The following is a 9,037-nucleotide window of genomic DNA, read 5'->3' as shown; positions in this document are numbered from 1 at the left end:
GGTATCTTTCTATTATATGGTTTAAAAGATGAAACGAGGGTAAGTCTTTAGTAGTGGCTATAGGTTGAGTGTTATTTGAATCAAAGTTATCTTAGTTATGAGTGTATCATGTTCTGACTTTTGAAAGCAATTCTTAACAGAGGTCTATGTATAATAGACTTATGAATTTTTTAAAGCGACCACCTTCTTAGTGAAGTTCTGTGACCTGGTTTACTGTTACTAATTGTTATGAAAGAGGCAGTATGCCTAACACATAATTTGAGAAGTGTAATCACTAACTCACTATGTTGTATTAGTTGGTTGATTATTAGTGTGAGGTATAGGGTGCTTTACCACCTAGCACTCCTCATGAGTGGTTTCCTCTGTTCTCTGTCCTAGTTATGTTTGCCCTGGTTCCAGCTGTGGGGGTTTGTTGTCTCTGCACTTTCCTATGGTGTTCTTGTTCTCAATAGGTGTGTTGAATCCTCAATATGTCATTCCTCGGGTTCTATCATTGATCTCCATCACTTCATGATGGAATGTCTGACTCTGAATGTCCTAGTGGACCTAGCATGTTTGCTTCTGATAGGGTAGAGTCCCTAGTGATTTCTCTAGTTCTTCACTCCTCGTCTGATCCCTTCTCAGAATCCTCCTTATGAATCCCTTCTTGTTCTTCCATGTCTACTCTGTTGGCTGCTGTAGTGGAGTGGCTATATCTACTTATGTTGTTTGTTTGAGAATGGGAATGCCTAAAGGATCTAGGAGATTAAGTAAAAACATTTCTATTGAAATTTTTATGATGATCCTTACTGGGTACTCCTATAATCACGTAGTGTATGCAATTTGTATATAACCAAGATCAAATAGACCTTCGAATAAGTGATCCTACTCTAAAACCATAACCAAACAAGGAACAGGTAGTAGAGCGAAGATCACAAATTCTAAGTCTATAAGATCCCAATTATATATAACCCTGGAAGCATACACTTCTCAATTATAGACCTGTTAGTATGGGTCTTATAGTTTTCACATAAGTTAGTTATAGTGCCTAAAATACTCCTATAGTATTTTAACTTTATGTTTTGTTCTAGAGATCCTTTATCTATAAGGTTGGTAAGTTTTAGAGTCGTTGCAACACCACTATCACTCCCAAACACATGTTGGTCGTATCTCAAATAAATATAGTTGATTAGGCTATATTTATCCCAGGTATGATTACATAACTGCCTAGGTTTGATTGTAGTGTCCAACATCTAAATACTTTTATTTTATTCTTCTTGTGATCCTTGTTCTTCGTATGTATGCTTATTCAGATACTTCGTACATAATATACTTATATTTTAAAAGTATACTTTTAGTCAGAGCACTTTGACCCCACTGTATTTATAGTTGTATATCTTTTATGGGTTGATATACTGAGTTCACTATAAACAATGCACTAATACCAATCTGCCACACCCCCAAACCGGAACGACGGAAACATTCGGGGGCGGAGGACGTCATGTATAGTATCACAACCATTGAATAATAGTAGTCAAAGCAACAACAACCATTGTATTGATATTAAAATGTTTACATTGTATTTGAATCATATAAGACTGACTCCAAAAGTAAATAGTAAAGTAAAGACTTGAAGCTACTATGCTCCGTCTTCTAGAACCTGCGTGAGTACCTGTCTACTAGTGCCCTGAGAATACAAGTGGTTTCGAAAGAGTGTCAACATTAAAGTTGGTGAGTTCATAAGCATTTGTTTTGAGAAAGTAAGTTCTTTGTTCCTTGAAAACCTTAGTATGTTCTTCCAGAAAATCCTAAATTTTCTAATGTGATGTAAAGTAAGAAATGGGTCCCATGATAGTTCCTTCTACGAGTACTTAGTGTACACAAGTTATATATAATTTGGATTGAATAGACAATCGACTGTGTAATTCTGCCCTAAGCCCACAACCAAACAAGGAACAGGAAATGAGGCGGAAATCACACATCCCACTGTCTGTCGGATCTTTATTGTATATAACCCTGTCGCATTCACTAGGTACTTACAGAGTTAACTGTAACGGTCCTTTTAGAAATGTAAGTGTATCCTTCTTAATTTAGTTTAGGTTTCTTTCTATACTTCTTTATTAGCTCTAAAAACAATCCCTAGGGTTATAGAAGACAACATACAACAAGGATGGCAATATAGTTTACACTAGTACTTGGTTAGGGTTTAGACCATGCTAGGTCTAAAATTAGGAGTTGTGACACTTTCCATTAAGGAAAGCGGTTTTGACATCCATCTGCCAAATTTCATAATCATGAAACGCAGCTATGGCTAGCATAACCCTAATAGATTTAATCTTAGCCACTGGTGAGAAGGTCTCATCATAGTCAATCCATGGGGTTTGAGTAAAGCCCTTGGCAACCAGTCGAGCCTCGAAAGTTTGTACCGTTCCATCCATGTCGTTCTTCTTCTTGAAGATCCATTTGCATCCAACTGTCTTACGACCTGGTATATTGTCAACCAAATTCCAAACTTGGTTGTCATACATGGATTTGATCCCACTGTCGATTGCCTCTTTCCATTTGTTAGACTCAGAGTCCGCCATTGCTTCCTTGTAGTTAGCAGGTTCGTCCAAATTTACCAGTGTGTTATCACTAATAAACGTATCACCTTTTGCAGTTATATGGAAACCATACAACACAGGCAGAACGCTAACTCTACTAGAACGCCTAAGAGGCAACGACTTGTCAACTGGTTCAACAAGAATTTCTTCCTCTAGTTGAGTGCTAGTGTTAGAGGTTCCTTCCTCGTTTAACTCTTGAATTTCTTCAATTTGAATTGTACTCCCACTGTCCTCTTTACATATGAGCTCTCTCACGAAAGACTTCCCTTCATGCTACAATGACCACGTTTTCACTAGGTCCGTAGAACAAGTATCCAAAGGACTTTTGTGGATAGCCAATGAAAATACATCTCTCACTTCGGGGTTCAAGCTTGTTGTCAGGCTCTCTTCTAACGAACGCTTCATAACCCCAAACCTTGATATGTGCCAACAAGGGAACCTTCCATGTCCATATCTCGTGAGGTGTTTTGGAAACCTTCATTGTTGGGACAAGATTAAGAATGTGGGCGACAGTCTCTAAGGCCTACCCCCAGAATGAGATTGGAAGTGAAACTCGACTCATCATGGAACGAACCATGTCCAACAAGCTTCAATTATACCTCTCAGCCACACCATTAAGTTTTGGTGTCCTAGGAGGTGTTAATTATGAAACAATTCCACATTCCTTGAGATAGTCGTCGAAGTCGATACTAAGATACTCACCACCTCTATCAGATCTGATCATCTTGATCTTTCTGCCCAATTGATTCTCGACTTCATGTTTGAACTCTTTGAACTTTTCAAAGGTTTCCCACTTGTGTTTTATTAAGTAGATATATCCATATATGCTATAATCATCAGTGAAAGTCACATAGAATCGATTTGCAACCCTTGTGGTGGATCTTAAGGGCCCACACTAGTGAAAGGTGATTTAGTCATCTTTCCAAGCAAACAAGATTCGCATGTATCATCTAACATTAAGTCAAATGATTCCAAAACTCCATCCTTTTGGAGTTGGGCAATGCATTTCTTTTTGACATGTCGAAGACGACAATGCCACAAACATGCTTTCTCTAAACCATTAGACAAATCAATTTGCAAAACACTATTACCTAAATTGTCTACAACCATCACAGTTTCATGCACAACATCTCTAGGTAATGCTTCAAAATAAAATACATCATTTTTGGAAGTATAAATAGAACCATTATCATTACCAAAAGAATAAACTAAAACCTTGTCTATATAAATCATGAAATGAAATGATGTTTCTCGTCATTTCTAGCAAATAGCAACAATTGTTCAAATCTAAACATAACCCCCTACTAAGCACTAAAGAATAAACACCAATCTTGGTAGCATATGGGAAAACCACATCTGTTGGATTAATTTCTAAGTCCATAACTATAATTGGTAAGACTTGACCCGACCTAGCATGGTCCATTTGGGTAGCATGGCATCATGCACTTGGATAGACTAAAATGAGAGAAATAACACTTAAGGTTTATTAATATATTATAAGTTCTAATATATTAATAAGATTTATTTAATTAGTATTGATCAATAATTAATTTAGAATTAATTATGTGATCAAAAGAAGACTAATTAAATATATGGGTTGATTGTGTAAATCAACCCATACTTATATAGTGGGCTAATGCTCCATGGATTATCAAGTTGGGCTAAAACCCATTGGATGCTCCATGGTGTATTTGAACACATGGATCCATGGAAATGGATAGCCATGACAATTAGGGTTTACCCTAATTGTAACACACTATATAATGATCTCTTTCTTGGGAAAATCGGCGACTATGATATGCATGGAGGGCAAGCCGATTCTTGAAGTGTTCTAATTTCTCTCTAAGTTAGTCCAAGTGCTTATGGTGTTGTGTGAACCATTTGAGGTGTCACACTTGGGGCACTAGGCACTCAAGCTTCATGAAGACAAGCACCAACAAAAGGTATGTTATTCTGACTTGTGTTATTCAAAGTTTTGTATGCTAGAATAGAACAATACCTTGGAAAGTTGATATTTGCATGTATAATAGAGAAAACATAGATCCAAGGTATTTAGGGTTGCATGTACACTTAGGAGTGTTAGATTGCTCAAAACCCAACAGTGGTATCATAGCCTAGGCTTGTTTTCTTGTTGTACTTGCTTAAACTGCTTAAAAATCGACTTTTGGTGATGTCTACCCAGCAGACTCGCCGAGTCCATGAAGGGACTCGACGAGTCCAAGGCAAAATGCATCCAACTCGCCGAGTTTGTTCATGCACTCGACGAGTTGGAACCCCAGACAGCATATTTTCGAGTTTTGGTGCTGGAATTGGTCTAGAATCATTACCTTTGACTGTTTTGGGCTTATAAAACTTGTTTTGAATGTGGTAATGATTATGTTAAACCAATTTCAATGCTATAATAAAAGTTTCAAGTTTATATGTGTTCATGTTATTCTTGAAAATTGTTGATTATGAATGATCATGCTTATGAGTTTTGCTAGATCATAGGAATTGTGTGCAAATTGTTTGTTGATATAATTCATGATCTTGTTGAAAATTGTATGGAGTTCATAACTTGTCCTCAAATTATGAATTTTCAAGAATTTTATGTTTCCTTGATTGATGAGTTAGTTTAGATTGATAATAAAAAAAATTATGTTTTAGTTGTTTTCAATCCATATTAGTCTAAAAGAAGTTCATAAAATATGTTTTTGTAACTTGTCTTCAAGTTATGTCAAAAGTAATATTTATGAATCTTAAAAACTCATAAAACCTTTGTAGGTTACATAAAATGTAAGAGTTTTTTCCATTAAATAGTTTAATGACTCCATAACTTGTCCTCAAGTTATGGATGTTGAAGAGACACTTCTTTAAAGTGTTTTTAAAGAATAAGGGGTTACATTAAAATGAAGAGTCTTCATTTTAATGAACCGTTAAACTCATAAGTTATGATTTAAAGAGTCTTGAAATAGTTTCAAAACTTGCCCTCAAGTTTTGGAATTTGAAAAGTTACTCCTCATGTATACTTTAATTCCAAATTGAACATTGAAATTTTAAAAGGTTTAAAATTCAACCCTTATACTATTATTATAATTTTAATTATATAGATATGTATAAGAGGAAGTCAATCTTACTGTTAGTAGGCCTCATTCACGAAGCCAATCTATAAGGGGGGTATAAGGTTACTGGCTATAAAATGGCAGTTTAATAGGTGTTCACTCTCACCCACCGCTTCCTTGACTGGTGGAGGGTCGTTAGCCGAACGGGTAGGAATGGACTATAATTCTCCCTTCATTAAAAGTATAACGAAAAATACTAAGTAACTAAACACTTATAAATTCCCAATCTTAGTTACTTAGGAAAATGTGAAAAGGTGATAGCCCATAAAATTACACTTTGTACCTTACCAAGTCGTTAGTGGAGCGTGTGTGGTTAACCGGCACACTAACATGGACTAGTAAGAGTGGCAAAAGGTAACTTGACTTTATTATAGATCGGTGGAGCGTGTGTGGTTAACCGACACATCGATTAGGTAATATTTTTAAGGGTACCAAGTCAATTTGTATGGTTATTCACACCTTGTTTGTGATCCTCGGCATCCCAGTCACAAATTTGAGAGGGCACAATCGAGATTCAAACATGCCATTGAAAAGTTCAATGTATCTCAAAAGATCTAGGAGTTTCAAAACCAATAAAACCTAATAATAAAATATTTCGTTTTCATGGTGGAAATTGGTAAATCGTCATTTACCTACCTTCAACTATTTTATAATTTGGATTACGGCATCCCTCTTCCAGTTATAAATAGGTTGTTGGGTCTTAACCTTAATATTTCATATTGGGTGTTATATTAAGGACTTTAAATCAACTAACTTGAATTTCTCCCATTATAGATGTCTAGTTTAGACAGCTATGGTCTTCCCAAATCTTTAGGAACAAGCTTCCTAATGAAGATGATATCCCAAATGGCAATCAAGGTGAAAGATCAATCCCTTTGTTGGGCATTTGTGGGACTAGAAATCATACTTCACTTCATCCACCTGCTCCAATAAATCTCCCTATCCCACAAGTTTTAAGAATTGATAAGTTCTAAGTCACTCAATCCCTATTGGCAAGCAAAGTCTATATGTGCTTAGATCTTGGGGATTAAGCCACATATTGACAAGTCGGGAGAGTCGGGTGTCAAAGTCTCGAGGTAGCTGGTTGCTGACTTGGTTCTTCAGTCACTCCCTGATGACAGGTCGCGACAAGACCCTTAATGATCTCACCTATTTCCTTGATGATGCTAAATCAGCAGTGATTTGGAGCATTAGTAAAGCAAATAGGATTGGAAGATCTACTTTCCAAACCTATTTGGACATTGAAAATGGTGACATTGGAGGTCCAGGAAAAACTTTCTCTTCCCAATGGAAAGGGATCGGCCATAGTCATCTCGGTTGACCAAATGGTAAAGAGAAAGGTTAAGTCTGTGATAGTCCCATGTACCGTTTCCAAAGAGTCCATAAGATTCTGTTGCCAAAGGAAAGACATTGGTTGCGAAGCTGCTAAATTTACCTGAAACATCTTAAGGACGGTAAAGTCAATAGGTTTGACTCTACTTCAGGTAAAGTCCATTGTCTAACTCTATTAAGTTTCTATTCTGAGATTCTTATTGCATAATGTGACGAGGTCACATGTTGATGTTTTAAGAATCAAAGAAAAAGTGAAGAAACTTAAAGGAAGTATATGTTGATTCTGATCGCAAAGATGGATTTCGATCGCATGGTTCCGTGATCAGAATTTTGAGTTGTTACTTAAGAGTTATGATATATTGCTTAGGAATAGATAACAACAAGTTTTCCATATGGATTGTAAGGGTAAATTTTTCCGTAAAGTTTTAAAATAAAAGAAAAATGGTTTTGATTTTATTTATTTTAAGTATCCTTATAATGGCATTTGTGAAAAATTGTTGATTATATGTTTCCATTGATAAGCAATATGGGTAAATGGATTTGATTCTTTCATTAGTGGAAGTGTCATAATTTACCAAATAAGGAAAGATTCTCATCACCCAAGTTTCAGATGGATAGAGACTTGGAATCATGCAACTTGTATTGTATGATCATGAGATTTTTTATATAATTGGCAAATTAAGTCTAATTCCTTGTTCACATGTATATGTGAATCAAGTGAAGGACAAAGGGATCGGATACATTTGGGTGTGCGCTGATCAGGTCCACCACAAAGTTGATAAGATTATTCATTATGATTTACTAAAGTTTAGTAAATATGGTTATACTTACAAGTTTAAGTATAGTTCTGGATCATTGGAGAAGTTTCAATGATAGACATAATAAGTAAGAAGAAACAAATAAGGAAGAAAGATAAAAGCTTCTCTAAACTGAAGAGATGGGAGAGTACTTGAGTATTTTGTTTTATGATTATCTTAGTGATTATGAAACCATGTCACAATTGATCCTCTAAGGACACCTTATAATGAAGTTTTGGGTCTAAAAGAGTGCTTAAAGCTTAGTATAAGTGAGATACGTGTCGTAGGATGGGTTAGATTGGGTGTAGCATTGGAAAAACGGGCCAAACACACCAAATCAGGTGTGTGCGGTCGCACACTAGAGTGTGCGGCCAGCCAGCCGCACACAGGCCAACCACACACACCTCCAGCTGCACTCACTCCCTTATATATACTATCCTTAGTCATTTTAATCATTACTTACACTTCTACAAAGCAAGGACCCGAAAATCCTCTCAAGTATCATCCGGAAAGGTAATGTCTTTAACCAAGAACACCAAGAACACCATGTTTTCTGGCAGCACACACTTCTGGCAGCACACCTGGCCGCACACACGTGCTGGCAGCACACCTGGCCGCACACCTAGCCGCCCATACACATATAGTGTGTATTTTGGCCATACACTCTCTTGTATAGCCTTATAACCCTTCATACAATCATATATGGTTGTAACACTTCAATATAAGTGTTTACTAGTCCCTAAGGTGGTCCCAATTCATTAATTAGTTGTTCATAACACTAATTATATTCGTATATGTGCCAATATATGCTAAATAGGATTCGCGTGTGTACTCAAGTCACCACTTGGTACTTAGCAACTGATCCAACATTGTCATCAGAACCACTCGCTACAAGTGAGTTCATACCCCTAAATTAACCTTTGAAATGTTTTTAAATGCTTTTATGGGGGGGGGAATACAAATTGAACAATTATAGTTACTATATCAATCACATGTGACTAATGACTACCAAGCAAATGGTTTTCTTACTTTCCAAGCTATTTATCAAACTGTTTTACCTCAAACTGTCTTACAAACTTTGAAAGACCTCATGAGTGAGGAATATTGCCCGAGGGGAGAGATTCAAAAGCTGGAGGAAGAACTTTGGCGCCTAACCATGAAGGGCTCCGACATCGTCGCCTATACCGCCAGGTTCTGTGAAATGGTGGCCCTCTGTCCCAATATG

This window comes from Lactuca serriola, chromosome 9, assembly GCF_051521515.1.
Source record: "Lactuca serriola cultivar US96UC23 chromosome 9, Lser_US96UC23_V15, whole genome shotgun sequence".
Classification (NCBI taxonomy): domain Eukaryota; kingdom Viridiplantae; phylum Streptophyta; class Magnoliopsida; order Asterales; family Asteraceae; genus Lactuca; species Lactuca serriola.
Note: the sequence above shows the minus strand (reverse complement) of the source record.